Consider the following 15,665-nt stretch of genomic DNA (forward strand, 5'->3'; position numbering starts at 1 on the left):
AATACAGTCCTCTGGAGGGGCTAGAAAGTTATTCATTATCTAGAGCTAGGGGATAGATAGTTTAGAGGGGTGGGAAGAGGATTTTTGTGGCTTCCCCTTCTTACAAATAAAGCACTGCCTGTCCCTGTCAAGATGCCTTCTTTTCAGCACAAGCTCCACTATGCATAAACGTGGAGATACATTTCTTCCTCACATGGCAGTCCTGTGCTTCCCTTGCCAATCCTGCCTCAGAAGGCGACAACCTCTCTCTCTCCCTTATGGATGATTCATTCATGGTGCAGACTGTGCTGATAGAGAGGAGACAGGCTTGTTTGTAATGCCTGAACTGGGCAGCGGCCAGAGGCAGCTCCAGCAGCACAGCTGTGCCTTTCCTGCCTGTTTTCCAGGTCAGACTGTGTGTGCCAGTCAGTCATTCAGTCTGTCTTCTCTCTCCTGCCACAAGCAGTGACTAAGCGGAGAAAGGTCTGTATCCTTCTCTCCCCTGCCCCTTTTTAGCATGTAAGTGATTGGGAAACCAATCAGTCTCTTTCCATGCTACCCTGAGTGTCTAGCTGAGCAGAATGATATTCCCTTCCTGTTTTCAGGTGTCTGTTCTTTCCTTAATCTAACCCCGGGGATGGAAGTGAGCAGGATCAGGTCACTTTGCTGTTCTACTGCTTCTCTGATGGCCCCCACAGTTCTTGTAGAATTTGTTGTCATTTAAAAATCACTAAGTCTGTAGCCCTTCTGGCTGTAAAGAAAACCCTCCAAGTGTGAATCAATGCCATTCAGTCTTGTTTGGCCTGTTTACATTAGGCAAGTGCACCACTGCAGGGACAGTAATTACATTAAATTGCTGGTTGCACTGCTTGTCTGTGCAGCAACTCAACCTTTGGAACACCCATATTGGCATGACCATGCTCAGTGCACTCTAGACACCATTATTCTACCATGGAGCTCAGCGCTGTGGAAGAACCTGGGAGGACTGGTTGTACAGGTGCAGCTACAGTGCCAGTATCTTCCTTCCACACTGCAGGGGAAAAACAATACACTGTTGTAGCTGAATGTGAGCTAATGATTTGCTCTATGGTGCTGCAAATAATCAATGGTTCTAACATATTTATAGTTCTGTGTGATCATGAGACATTTTAAAGGCATTACAAATGGTAGGCATTACACCCTACATTTGATAGCAATTACTTTTTCCTTATTGTAGGTGGGCCTGCATTGTCTCTAAAAATTGCAATTTTTAAATCTGAAATTTGTGAATTGCCCCGTTCTTCTCAATAAAACCTTGACTCTGAAACATAATAGTGCCATTTCCCCATCTCAGCTGTTTATAAAGCACAAATCACTTTAGAGCTGAACATGGTCAAATAAGAGTGGATAAGAACTCTGATCTCCCTTTTCTGGAGGTTCATCACTTGGATTTTGCTTGATGTTTTGTTTTTATGAAATCTCCATTGCCCCTGCTATTACTGGCTGGCTTTTGCAAATGAAAAAGTTGGGTTTTGCACTGGGCTGTGAAAATGGTCAAACCAGAGTGTAATCATCAAAAGAGCATTCCACAGGATAGGACCTCCCACGAGATATGCCTTGCTTCCAGCTCCTGACAGTCTCACAGTGGGCGAATGGAGTATCTTTGTGCCTGATGACCAGGACAGTTGTCTCAGGGAGGAGAAGTAGCAAATGACAAGGCAGTCACGGAGGTAACTTGGTCCTGGCCCATTATAAGAGCTTTAAAGATTAGGACAAGGACTGTGAATTGGTCTTGGTATCAGATGGGGTAGAGGGCACAGCACACTCATGTGATGTGTTCCTTAAGGTTTACCCCACTCAGGAAGAGGGCTACGGCATGTAGAAATTTCATCACTAACTGAGTGCTTTGAGATCTATGGATTAAAAGCACTAAGACTGATTAATAGTAATTCACTCCTGAACATTTTAGGGGCAACATCCAGCTGACATGCTCTTCCTCTAATTTCGGTATTATCCAGTTACAAAGGCTAAGGAGCATTATTTGTCCATTATTGCAATGTTTATATTTCATGAGCACCCATACATCTTCCAACAGAGATCAAGGCCTCAGTGTGCTAGGCACTGTACATATATATATATATATATATATGTATGTATATATATATATATATAAGAAGACAGGCCCTCCCTTGAAAAGTTTACAGTCAAAGGAGACAAAGCAGACACAGAGTGGGAGGGGAACCAGAGGCACAGAAAGATGAAGTGACTTGCACAAGGCCACCCAACAAGCCAGAAATAGCTCCCCGGTCTCAGTAGCATTAGAACAATTTTTATAGTGGGGGTGTTGAAGGCCACTGAACCAAACTGTAAAGCCTATATATGATGGAAACCACTTCAAGCCGGGGGTGCGGCCACACCCCCAGCACCCTCAGTTCCAGCTCCCCGGTTCCCTGAGTCCTAAATCAGGGCCCTAGTCACTAGCCCACACGGCTTCACTGGTAGCTTCATCTCTTTGCAGCCAGTACAAGGCTTGTCAGTGGCTCACCTCACGCTTTCCAGAGTCCCATCTAGTTTTAAACATCCCCGCTATGGGGGGGAGGGGAGGCGGCTCCTTCCAGTCCCCTGGGAGATCACGCCACAGCCTCAGCCATCTGCCCCCGTCGGGTCGGGTCGGGTCGGGGCGTTCATGGGCACCGTTCTCCAGTTCACCTCGGCTTTGGCTCTGCTCCCACCCCCGGGATGCCCCAGGCAGGGCTTAGCCAGGGTCGGGGGCAGGCGGGGATATTGGGCGGGAAAGAAGGGAGCCAGTGAGAGGAGGAGGGAGGCGAGGGGACAGCGAGCAAGCGAAGGAGGGGGGCGCGCGGGGAGCAGGCCCTGAGGGGAGAGCCGGCACATCCCCCCACACTCTCCCCCTCCCCCTTCATCCTGCCTTCGGCCAGGCCTTTTCTTCCCTCTCCCTTCGTCATCCCTGTCTCTTAATTCCCCCTCCCCTGCCTGCCTGCCTGCCTGACCGACCGGGCGGAGTGCGCCCCTCTCTGTCCCTCCCCTTCCCCGGTCGGTCCCTCCCCCCGCTGCCCGGAAAGGCCGTGCCGCCGCCGCCGCCGGGAGCGCCCCGCGGACGAGCCTTCTCCCGGAGTTGGAGCTGCCCGTTTCCCGGCTCGGCCCTCCCGCCGCCCTGGGACTGGGGGACCCGCCTCAGCCCACCCCCGGCAGGAGGAGGGGGAGGGGCTCGGTGGCCCCTGAGGTGAGTGTTGCCCCGTCTCCCCGCTCCGCTGCGTGGGGAGCCAGTGGCGGGCGCCTGGCGGGGAGGCCTGCAGGGTGGGGAGCCGGGAGGCGCTGGAGCGGCCGCCGGGTGCCTGGCTGCTGGGGAAGGGGCCAGAGATGCTGCCTCCGCCGCCTCCTCCAGCCCCGCGGCGGCCTGCCTGGCCCATCGCATTCGCCGCTGCCCTGTGCGCGCTGAAGGGTGGACCCCGACCATCTCCCCAACGCCGAGTTTCCAGGGCGATTCCGCTCCTTGCAGCCGCCGGTGGGTGCTGGGGGATCCCCCATGGCCTTCTCCCCCCCTCCTCCTATGCTGACCTTTTCATGCGCTCATGTCTGTGCCTCTGAGATTCCTCTCCCTCCATGTATTATTCATGTCCCTGCTAGGTAGGCTGGCTGGTTATTGTACGTGGAGCAGATTTCATTCCTCCTCTGCAGTTTGCAAAGTGCCCCGGCTCCAGAGAGAGGATTCAGGGTTTGGGGGTGTTCCCTCCCCTTCGTTTTGCTGGTTTTGTGTCAGTTTTTAACCTAGATTGCTTTCCAACCCATTCTGAAAGGTGCTGGCCATAGCATGTGTGTCTGAAGTGGACATTCATCTCTGAAGTGAGACGTTCATGTTCTGTGGGTTTTCTCAGATCGCAAGAGCTAAACAATATAAATAATTGGTTGAAGATTTCTTATCCTCCTAAGGAATGAATGTCCAGGGATGTCCATAATGTTTTTTTTTTTTAAATGCGATGCAACATCCAACAGCTGTAACACAGCCAGCACTTACACCATCACTGACTTAACTGTAGATGTCAGACTGTGCTTACCCTGATGTGATGTCAACTCCTAATATACATTGCAATGGTGAGTTTAGCACTGGCTAAAGATTCTGGAGACAATTCTCTGTTCATATGTAGAGTGGGATCAACGTGGACAGAAGTAATGCAGCCTCCCCCTCATTCCCCCTTAGTGCTGGTTCTGCTGTCGAGGCAGAAAAGGCAGTTCCCTTTGGGGCAGCAGAATAATCAGTAATTATCTTCATGGGTGACTGCAGGTTGGTAGGAGTGGATATTTGCCAGTTTGCCTGGGCAGAGGTAGATTTGGATACCTTTCCTTTGAAGCCCCAAGAATACTTCAAGGGATCACCTATACAGGTTAGAGGGTAGTTCTTTTATATTTCTCCGGTTCTTAGCTTCTCTGCTGAGGCTCCCAGCAAAGGTGTCAGTCGTGATGGCTTTTGTTATGTGAGTGTCTGTGCATTAGAAACTAGACTGAGGCAGGAAGCTGGTTTTGTATAGGCCCCTGGTAATGACTCTTGCCTTCTACTGACCTGGATGTGGACTGGTGAACTAGAGGTAATAAGAAGCACTGAGCACTGTAGCCTTGTTGTTGCACTTTCTTACGTTAGAGGACCCCAAATTATGTTTATTGCTTTTGGTTTTGCTGATTGTTTGTTTTATTTAATACTTCCTTATGGTATGATATAAAATAATTTTTTTAAAAACCACAGATCTTTCACTGCTCTGTCCTTGATTGAACAGCATTTAAACAGAGTATATCTTGGGAGGTATTTAATGTGTCTGTTTATTTCCAAAAGGCACAGACACGGTTGAATAGTGTCAGAAATGGCAGTCAAGTTCAATCTGGGGTGGGCAAGCTGGAGGAATTTTGCATTGGTATGGTTAAAGCTGTATTTTACAGCTGTGACGTCAAACACCTGAATGATACATTTTTAAGTGACATGACGTAAATTATGGCTTTTGTTTTTATATGTGCAATGATATATTTTGAAAATCCTTGTTGTATAGTTTACTTAATAGCCCATGTTATAGTTGCAGCAAGATACAACAGGATGTGCTTTTATTGTGCAATAATGTTCTGTGGCAGAAAACATTCTGCTTTATCTTGTGCCTTACAGCCTACACTGGGTGTGAGGTTATTACACAGCATCTGCATACGTTTTGTACAGTACATAGTTATGAAAGCATTTACCTGGTGCTAAAATTTCGCTTTTGTTCTGCATAATATCATTATCTGTTGCATACTGTATTTAAAAAGAGTGGTGTTACTAAAAGTGAGACTTTTATATATCCTTCCTGGGGAGAGAGAGAGAGAGAGAGAGAGAGCAGCTTAGTTGTTTAAGACTAATGTAGTTTATTGTGCAATCACACTAACAAAGGTTGAAGTGATTGTTCAACTTTAGATAAACAAATTCTGTACAATATAATAGATTAGAATGAATATTAATACAGTTGAGGTGTGTGCTGTACTTCAGCATATTGTTGAAAATACTTTACAAAAACATGTTTAAAGGGACATTGTAACATATTAAAGATCATATTTTGAACAAACTTCTATGCCTTTATCATTCTGTGTTATTACTGATTGTATGTATTCTAGTAGCACCAATGTGTTAGGCATTGTCCATAGACAGTGTTAGATACTGTCCAGGCTCACAGCTAGAGATAGTGCCTACTCTAAAGGGTTTACAATCTAAGGACTCAGCCATGTAAGCAGATCCCTGAATTTGTGTGGAGTCTGGTTGACTTGAGTGGGGCTCCATGTGGGCACATACTGATCACAGTGCAGGATCAGGGTCCAAGAAGACAAGGAACATGAATCAAAGGTGTGGTTTTTGTTTAAATGTAATATACATCAGCTGTACCTGGCAGGCCCTCAACATTATGAGTTGGCCAGTTTCTTGTAGCTGTCACAGAAGCAGTGGGGTTGGAGGAGCTATCTGAAGGAGTGGCCTTATGGATCGGTTCAGGGAGGAATATCCATGCCTGGGAGCTGGGTGAAAGAAGGTGTGAAGATGGTTGTGGGAGAAGTGGACAGTCAAATCTGGCATCTTTGGTGGAGCAGAGGTTGGGAATTGATAAGAGACAAGAACAGGTAAGAAGGGAAGGACAGAACTGTGATAGGCCTGGAAGGTAGGGAGAGGAAACTTGAACTTAATGTAATGCAAAAGGGAGGAACTATAATTATGATTTAGTATTAATTATCTTGTGTACATTACAGTAGTTTGGAGCAGTGAATGTCTTTTTTTTGTTTTCTTCTGTGTTTGTACAGTGTCTAGCACAGCAGAGTCATGAGCCATGATTGGGGCTGCTGGATGCTAAGTAATTTCCAATTGGGTTTGGATGCCCTGTTGTATTAGGTGCTGTACAAATGTATAGGTAAATATAGTCTTTGTTCCAAAGATCCTATAATCTAAGAATACAAGCACTCTTATTATCACATGTGATGCTGTCGTTTCTTTTTAAGGGAGAATGGGATGATTTTTCTCTTGCCAATGCAAGTCATAGTTTCATTTTGATTCTCATCTTGATATGGGGCCCAGTCTGTTCCCATTAAAGTTAATGGGAATTTGGCTGTTGACTTCAGTGGAGGTAGGATAGAGCCTATATAGTCATGTTTCCATGCCCTGGAATGTCCATTATCATAAATTAATGGAACAGCATTAAGTTTTGGACATAAACCCACCAAAGGAACTTTCCACTCAAACAAGGCTGACCCCATCATTCTTCCCTGGTTCTGTCTTATCTATTCAGCATGTCTAGTCCTATGTAAATGAGTGCCATAATATCTATGCAAGTATATTATAGCATTATTGGCTGATCATGTGTGTAGTTAAGGTTATGTGGTGTACCAGGTGCCCTTTATAAATAGATTGCAATAGAGATGAGGACTGTCTGGGTTAGATGATATTGTCCAGTGTTGTAGGACCCTCTGAGAGGGCACAATGTGTAGTATAATGCTGAAGGCCAGTAATATAGTTGTAAATTTAAAAGCAAATTTTCTTGCTGGTGTGAGTCTGTGTCAACTGTATTATATTAACATAGTAATATTTTTCTTGTTTTGCTGTCTTAAAAGTATGGGGTACAATCTCATCTGGTGTACAAAACTCTGTCTTTCTATTTTAAGTACCTGTCACTGTTGTATCTGAGGGTTGGGAGAATACCTTCCCTCTTATTTCTGTATGGAGCAGTGACGTGATCAGTAATACAATACTTAGTTCGGTTAGAAAAGTACAAGCCTTATAGTTTATGTAAAGAAGCTAACTTAGTCACTTTGATATACTTGTACTACAGTATTCTCTTCACCATACTTACAATCAATTATAGGCATTGTACTTGGGTTATTTTATGCAGTGAAAAGTTACAAATGCTAAAAATAAAGGAGTGAGTTTTCTGCAGCAACACGTTCTTTCTGTACATAGATTTCAGTGGGTTTTTATCCAAAACCATTCAGAGTACACAAGAATTGCTGTATGCAGTTTTTATTGAAGTTTTCTGCCAAGGTATGTTTTAGTAAGATAACTGATGTAACATTTTGAGGGGTGTATGTGTGAGGAGGGTGGGGAATGGAATTGAAAAGTTGCATTAGGGAGCTTTGTGTTAAGAACCATAGAATCAAATGAGGAGAGCATTCTTCAATTAAAACCAACAGCATGGTTCCTGAAATTATTCTTTTGACTCTTTCAACTTAATAATGTCCAAATCATCTTGAGAAGATGTGTATCTTATCAGGTTTCATTATACATTCCATGTTCCTCTGAAAACAATTCCTAGGAACTGTGGTTTGAAGAATTTCCACTGCAGGGGTTGCCCTGTTGGCAATCCAGGGGTACTGTGTAGGTTTTAGTGGTCACCTGAGTAACAGATTTAGTTTAAATTAGACTTTGATATTGGTTGCAACAGCAGTAGTTTTATAGAGTGACTTAACACCCTCCTCCCAAAACTTCTTAATGGCTGTGCTTTAAAGTACTGCTGTTTCCCAAATGTGTATGGCAATTCCTTAACATTTACATTTAAAGTCAGAGGCATTTTCCAGGCTTGCAGTGGATTGGGAGAGAGAGAGCCTGGGCAAGCATATTCTACTTTGTTATTAAATCATTGAAGCTTAATTAATGATGCTAGATGAAATGATACATAAACATGGTTAAAATCTAATGGATTCCAGTAAAACAGGATAATAATCCAACAGCATCTGTTATCTCGTATGTGACTACTATAGTTCTCCTCAAGGGAAAATAATTCTGGAATAAAGATAAAATGCTACAAAATAGCTTCACCTGAGTATTGATGTCATGATGAGGAAGTAGCATGATCCAATGGATGGGGCAGTGGACTAGAGTAAGGAGATGTGGGTTCTAATCTCATTTTGGCTACCGATCTGCTATGTGACATTGGGCAAGTCACTGCACTCCTCTGTGCCTCTTGTTTCCCCTCCCACCCTTTTCTGCGTTTTCTATTTCAATTGTAAATTTTCTGTGGCAGGGATTATCTCACACTGTGTGTTCCGTACAGTACCTAGCACAGTGGGGGCCCTGTTCTTGGGGACTCCAGGTGCTACTGTAATATAAATAATATATTTTAAAAAGTCCTCAGAGAGTATAGAAGACATCAAGACGTCTGTGTAAGCTTGCTGTGAGGGGTCTTATATTTGGCTGCTGCCTATAATTTTTTCCACCAATTATAAGAAGTAATAAAAAAAATTCCAGGATTGAGGTGTAGAGCACTGAGTCTTATGAAGTATATATTTAATGAGCAAAATGTTTCAGGAGCTGTACATACAGGTGGGTACTTTCCCAAAAGAGTATGGTCGGAGCCAGAACCACTTTGATACTAACCAATATTCTAGCCCTTTAACATATCTATAAACATGACAGAAACAACATAGTCTCATTTATTCGATTCTAGGAAATGAAGCATAATTACATTCCAACTATGCATCAGAATATAAAAAGATTCTAGACAGCTTGTGCATTTATAAATAAACACGAGGATATTTACCCAAGTTTGTCAGGTTTCTTCACTGAAAATCAATGGAGAATGTTGCTTTTAAAGTGAGGGAGAGGCACTTAATTTGTGGACTTTCCGTCTTGGGTTTCCATCCCTGCTCCCTCCCACGTCCTTTGTAATAAAATGAAAAACAATTTTTGTATTCTTGGTAGTTATGCATATTCGGCAAACAAGCTTCTGAATTTTAGACTTGCTTACTAAAATTTTAGATTTGCTTACTTTATCCCATAAAGCTCTCGCCTCACATGTTGCAGGACGCCTGCCTCTCCGGCTCCTCCCAAAACAACCTCTTCCCCCTGCCAACAATAGAGGGGGCCCAGACGCATGGTGCAATGGTTAGGGCAACAGACTGGGAAGCCAGGGTTGGTTGGTTGGTTGGTTGAAATCCCATTTTTGGAATATGCATGATTTAGGACACTGGGTAATGAGATTGTTTTAGCAAGGAAGAGAGAGAGAAAAGAACAGAGCATCCTTCCTACCTTTCTCATGGCAGCAACAGCTTTTGCTGCAACGATGACTGCAGTGCTTTTAGATGGTATGTGAAAGTTGACGTGTAGCCAGTGGGGATTTTGGCTTGTCAGGATTCACTCTTCTATAATGAGAATTCCTTTTTACTGCTATGAACAGCTGGAAAAAGTTCTAAATATCAGATGCTGACTTTTTGAACACCTCTGCCTCTAAAAGTAATGGAGAAAAGTGCAGGTGGGTGAAATTTTTAAATGTTCTGAAGGTTTGCTTGACAGCCACCCCATCCTTGATATCCATGAGGGGAACACACTAGGCTTAGTCTCCTTTCTGATGATACCCCAGTAGGACCTGGTGTTCACCTGCCTGTTAGAGTAGATACAGGTGCTGTGCAGCTCTGATGTGCCAGCAGAGTTTGCCATGGGTCAGTCTTTTGTTGCAAGTAGATTTGGATGTATCTCCTTCACTTGGTGGACATCGTCAGTGTGAAGTAGGAATAGACAGTGGGCCCTTAATCTGTGTGTTGTGGTGTTGAGCAGAGTCAAGTGACTCAGGAGGGCTCTCCTGGCTGTTCTTGAGGGCGGTATTCTTTTTCCTGCAGTGACACTGCTCTTGGTAGATATGCACGACTAGGTAGCTGAGGTCTGGTGGATACTGAAGATTTGGCAGAGTCTGGCATCCATAATAGTAGCTGGGACCATCTTTTTCTTCCATGTTTCTTTATTTTTGTGGCAGTCTGAAATGGCAAATTGGAGCTGCTGAGAATTTCAAAAGAGATAATGTTGAGAAGCTGAAGTGCATGGCCTCCTTTGTCCAGGTATAAAGCTGTGGCATTCTCACTCCCTCAGTTATCACAAAAGTATTTTCAGGGTGTACTCTTTAGGGGTAGCCTCAGGACTTGTCTTAGTTTTAGTGGGTTTTTTTTTTATTAACTCTTCAGGCTTTGTTTCCACTCTGGGATCTAACTGTGCATATTGCCTGTTTCTTACAATATATATTTTTAGTTTATTGCATAGCCTCTGGGTGTGAGTACTTATAAATCAAAGTTGACTCTATGGTGCTACTTAAACCAACCTGAAAATCTTCCAACGAACAAGCGGTTAAAAACATTGTTTTTCTAGTACTCAAAAAACTGATAGCTCAAACTACATCCCTCCTTCTGTCTCAGTTGAGTCGAAGGCGATACATCTTCAAGATGAAAAGCTCTTCCTGCTTCTTGGGTGCTTCCCATCTTTCTGTTTGTGTTTCAGATTCTTTATGAGTTAAACCAAGTGACCTCAGATTGATGTTTGGGGAGTTTTCCTTTCTCACCCTAATTAAAGTGGTTTACTTGGAATGATCTTAGTGATAGTCCTTCCTCATTCCTCCATCCTATTTCCCCCAGGCTGCAGATTCCTGCTGCAAATCATCCTGTTTCAGTCTTCAGCAATAACTTCAGAAAGCTTTTAAAAATGAAACAGCAGGTCTGTGTGTTCTGGAACAGATTGCTCCAGCAGAGGACCACAGTGCAGCACTGGTGAAGACGTCAGCAACAGGGAGCGAATCAGTCACAACTAATACAAACAGTCATACTCCATCAGTGTCACAGAGCAGTGAAGACTGATGTATGACTGATGGGCAGATGGTGGTGATTTTTTTCTCAATGACAGAAACTTACTTTCGTGTATATCTTCCTGTAACTGTAACATTTTACATTCTCAAAACACTGTTATCCCTTTATAGGCAGCACACACCCTTGTAACATTCCTCAAGTTTAAAAACAGCAAGAACTTTAATGCACAGTTAAGTTTGAGAATGTATTCCTCTCCTGTGACGTTAAATTCACTTGGACATATCTGTGAATTTTGGCTGGGGTTTTCAAAGAGGCCTTAGGGAATTAAGCACCCAATCTCCATTGACTTGCAATGGGATTTGGGCACCTAACTTTCCTAAGCCCTTTTGGAAATCTCAGCCTTCATCACTTTAAATGTAAGAAAATTTTCAGTTATGGTTCCGAAACCAGTCTTGATATAGGCTGTGTGCCCCTGTTCATCCTCAACAGGTGCTCAGGTACCCCACATTAATTTAAATACTTAGATACAACATAAAGGCTGTGAATTTCAGTGAGTATGCGGATAGTGGCAAGAAGGGTAGTTTTAACTGTTAAGAGGGTTGGGAGGCTAGGAGCTTGTCACTGGATGTGGGCAGTGGGTGAGTCAAAATAGTTTGGGCACCAGGGCAGAGAGAGGGTCAGATATTTGTTGCTGTGGTGATAAAGGACAGATGACTGGGAAAGTAGGCTGCACATCTTATTCCGTGGATGTTTTCACAAAGCAGGAAACTGCTATTCAGTCAGTGGTCCAGGGTGAGGTTGACTTCCCAGTGTTTACATCTTGCCTAGCCTTATTCTGTAGAAGGTGGATAATTATCAATATTATTTCACTTTGCTTATGTGTAATAGTTAGGGGTATTATGGATTCACGTGCTACAAAAATTGATGAGGTTCACAGTTTTCCAGGGAGTGGCTTGTAATGTTAAATTTCTACTATTTGTAAAGGGTCTTAAATTAAAGGTAACACAAATTGCGATGCTTTCCAATTATTAATTGACATAATATGGTGTTGTGGGTCCATTAAGACTGGGTGTTGGGACAGAGATTACTAGTTTTTGTGGAGGTCAGAAAACATTGCAACAGCTATGTAACTCCTGTGTTAAATAGACTCATCTGTTAATCAAATAATTAAAAGGACAGTTACACTTAGCATAGTCCAGGAACCTATACAAGCTCTTGCTCAGAGTAAATAAAATACTTCAGCCATGACTGAGACAGTAGGATTTGCTCACACCTTATTGTGGACCTTAGGCATAGCTCTGGGCAAGGAATGGAATGTGCACTGTACCACCCAGGAATAGCATCAGGAGGCATGATGATTCAGACACACTCCCCCAATTTCCTCTTTGTTTCTGGGAGGTAGTAATTTACTGCTGGCCTGTAGCAGCCGTAAATTACTACCTATGCTGTGCTGGCTCATCTGCTCTGGCAAGAATAGCTAAAGGGATAGAACCAACGCTTTGCCCATTCTGTGCCCCTCCTGAATCATTCCTCACCCAACTGCTCCATGGAGGGAATAAACAGGTGAGTAGCCCACACTTGCTCACTCCTGTGAGCCTTGACCTAAAACCAGGTAGCCCATGTAAGGCTGTAAGAGAGGATCCTCACTCCTTTGTCCAAGCCGAGGCACACTATAGTCCTTAGGTAAAGCTTCTGTTGAATCAGTAGGAGTTTTGCCTTAGCAAGGTCTGCAGGATTTGGCCCTTAGTGTCTAAAGTAACCTTGGATCATTTGGGGAAACAATACATTTATAAGTTGATAATCTAGCGAAATGATTGATTAAAGTCTATTTGTTCAGCTTGGAGGCTAGGGAGAAGGAAGTCTGGGCTCCCTATGATTATTGAATGGTTAATTGGAGAATGGCAGATATTTGTTGTATGACTCTGTTATCTCCTCTCCTTCTCGTCCCCTCACTGCAAAAATAAGTGTAGGTATATTAAAGGGATGAATGGGAATGAGCAGTCTGTCCTGATCCTGCAGACACACACATACTTGATTTTAATCATGTGAGCAGTCCCACTGACTTCAATGGGATTGTTCACATGCTTAAATTAAGCATATGTATGTTTGCAAAATTGGGACCCTAGCAGATGCAGTTTTCCTTCCATTGAAAATGGCAGTACAATGATGCTGGTCACTGCTGTGGTAGAGGAGAATTATTTCTCCCTTTGTTGCTGTGGAATTCCCATTACAATAATGTTAGTGACAGTTATTTGAGTGGGTTGTGGCGGAGAATAAAATCCCCCCCCTAGAGCTACTGTTCGATTGGCCAAGCATAATGATATATTTGTGCACAAAAGGATATTTGTATTCCCATATTTATTCATTAATCTAAAGGGTGCACAAATTGAGGGGGTTTATGGAGGGGAGGATTTGCCTCCGTCCTCCAGTGGTGTTTTGATTGAAACAGCCAAATAAAAGTTTATTGGCAGTGATCAGACTGTATCTCACTTCCTGCGAGAAGAGGGAGACACATGATATAGTCACTTATCAAAAAATAGACCAAAAAAAAAAAAAAAGACTAGCTCCAGGATAGTTCCTCTCCCATGCATTAGAGTTTAGGGGAGGAGGAAGCAGGGTTGGAGACTGCAGACAAATCAGGTTCACCAGAAGGAAGAGAAGACGATCACAGTAGCTGCTTGTGAGACAGGAGGGAAGGATGTTTGTAATAAGGAGGACTCCACATCTCGTCATTATCAGGCTAGGGATTTCTGGCAACATAAGATCAGTTCTGTTTTGGTTTCAATAGTGCACTGTGAACATACTGAGGATTAAAAAGCTTTAGGGTGGAACACAGAAGACCTGAAAGACTTGGTTTTCTTTTGATGGTTCCACCTCATGAATCACTCTACCCTGCTTATGTTGCATGCAGTTAACTAATTCTCTTAGAGTTGATTGCCAGCCTGTTCGCTTTTTAGCCCATGCAGCTGCTTCTTCTTTTCCCCACTTGCTCTGTAATCTCTGTTTGTCCTCTTTCTCTCCTCTGCCACCACTGGACTCCCATGAAGTTGCCTTACGAAAGTTTTGTACTGTTTGAAAAGCCTGAGGGTATTTGGTGAAAGTGGGCGTGAGTTTGCTGCTTGGTGCCAACAGAGTCCAAGACTAGAAGTTACAATTGGTGTTGATAACATATCTTAAAGCTGCAAACAGAGGAGGAATGGGAGTGGATGATTCTTGCATTCTGCCTGGGGAACTAAAGTCTCAGAGTCAAGAAAAAAGCAAATGCAATAGTTTCTGGAATGGGCCTGTGGGCCTTTGTGCATCGTAAGGATGTGCCATTGATTTTGTACCTCAAATGAGTGCTAAGTAAAAGTGGATGTAAAACAGAAGTGGGAATTACCTTCACCCTTCAGGTAATATGAAGTGTTGGGGTTCCTTCAGTTCATGTGCCAGGTTATTGACAGTAATTTAGACATTCCTGGCAGTTGGCCAGTAAGTTCAGTAAATTTGATGGGTGAGATGCTCAGCAAAGATGAGCGAGGTCAAAGTTGCAGAGGGGGAGGGGGAGGAAGAATATGATGGCCGTCTGGGGTTCTACATTTTCTGTCTCTTCCCTTAACTTACTGTTATTTAATCTCCAGTTATGCTGCATGCAGCTGTCTTTAGCAGTCCTTCTGTCATTTATCCTGTTCACTAAGTGACACTGTGTTAGATCTATACCAGAAATACTTAGGAGGAATAAAATTTTACAAGGAAAATTTGGAGGGCAAGGGAGGAGAAAGCAGAGGAGAAAGAGCAAGCAAAAATGGAAAAGGAAATGAGGAAAGACTGAAATAGCCTAGAAGCATATGGTAGAGAGTGAAATAATAGAAGGGAAAACATATTTATAAATATAACAAGAACAGCGGAAATCTTTCGGAAAACAATAAGAAAGATACTATAAAAATCATTCTAGTATAAAAATAATGTTCTGGTCAACTGTTTAAAATAACTTTTACAGAGCTGTGAGTTGTTAGGGTGACTGGTTGGTGAGCGTAGAAGAGCAAATCTAGCATGGTCTCTAGCAGTACAACTAGTTGAAAATTTTTTAACAGAAAATTGGAAAAAAGGCTTTTTTTAAACGTTTTTTTTTTCAAAAAATGTAGACTCTTTTTATAAAATTTTTATTGAAATGGATATAAAAAATTTTTTGTCACTCAAAAGACAGTGTTTTGGTATGTGAAAATGTTTGGTTTACCAAAACTGGGTTTTGAATAAAGAGCCTATCACAGTTTTGATAATATTTTAGATGTTTTTGACAAAAATATTTTCTTTCTTTCTTTTTTTTAATTTTTTTTTTTTTGTGTGGTGAAAAACAGGTAAATTTAGAAACTTTTTTTGAGGGGGGAAAAGAAACCAGAATTTTTCCACAGAATTAATTTTTCATTTTTCGCTCACCTCTACTTAGTTGTAATTTTACAGCATCTAGCTTGTAGAAAGAAGATCTGAGAAGAAAGCAATTTGGAATCAATGGGTAGTATTAATTAGTTTTCTGTCCAATTCTGGACACCTATCTGAATCTGAACTGTATGGGTTTGTTGCAATAATGATGTCCAGGCTTTCTAAATTCCTTTGTTAAAATGAACGTCAGCCTAATTCTGCTGCAGCAGCAGCAA

General features: G+C 42.8%; 1 protein-coding gene across 1 annotated transcript in view; it reads left to right on the forward strand.

Moving 5' to 3' along the window:
• The first annotated feature begins 2,960 nt into the window (after positions 1 to 2,960).
• CUNH1orf21 (chromosome unknown C1orf21 homolog) overlaps positions 2,961 to 15,665 on the forward strand; it is a 213,008-nt gene continuing 200,303 nt past the window's right edge. The window contains exon 1 of the mRNA XM_067535186.1: positions 2,961 to 3,202. The gene's annotated coding sequence lies outside the window, so the exon portion shown is untranslated. The remainder of the gene's footprint in view (positions 3,203 to 15,665) is intronic.

The sequence above is a fragment of the Emydura macquarii genome, unplaced genomic scaffold, assembly GCF_026122565.2.
Source record: "Emydura macquarii macquarii isolate MOO-44397 ecotype Brisbane River unplaced genomic scaffold, CSIRO-AGI_Emac_v2 contig_3477, whole genome shotgun sequence".
Taxonomy (NCBI): domain Eukaryota; kingdom Metazoa; phylum Chordata; order Testudines; family Chelidae; genus Emydura; species Emydura macquarii.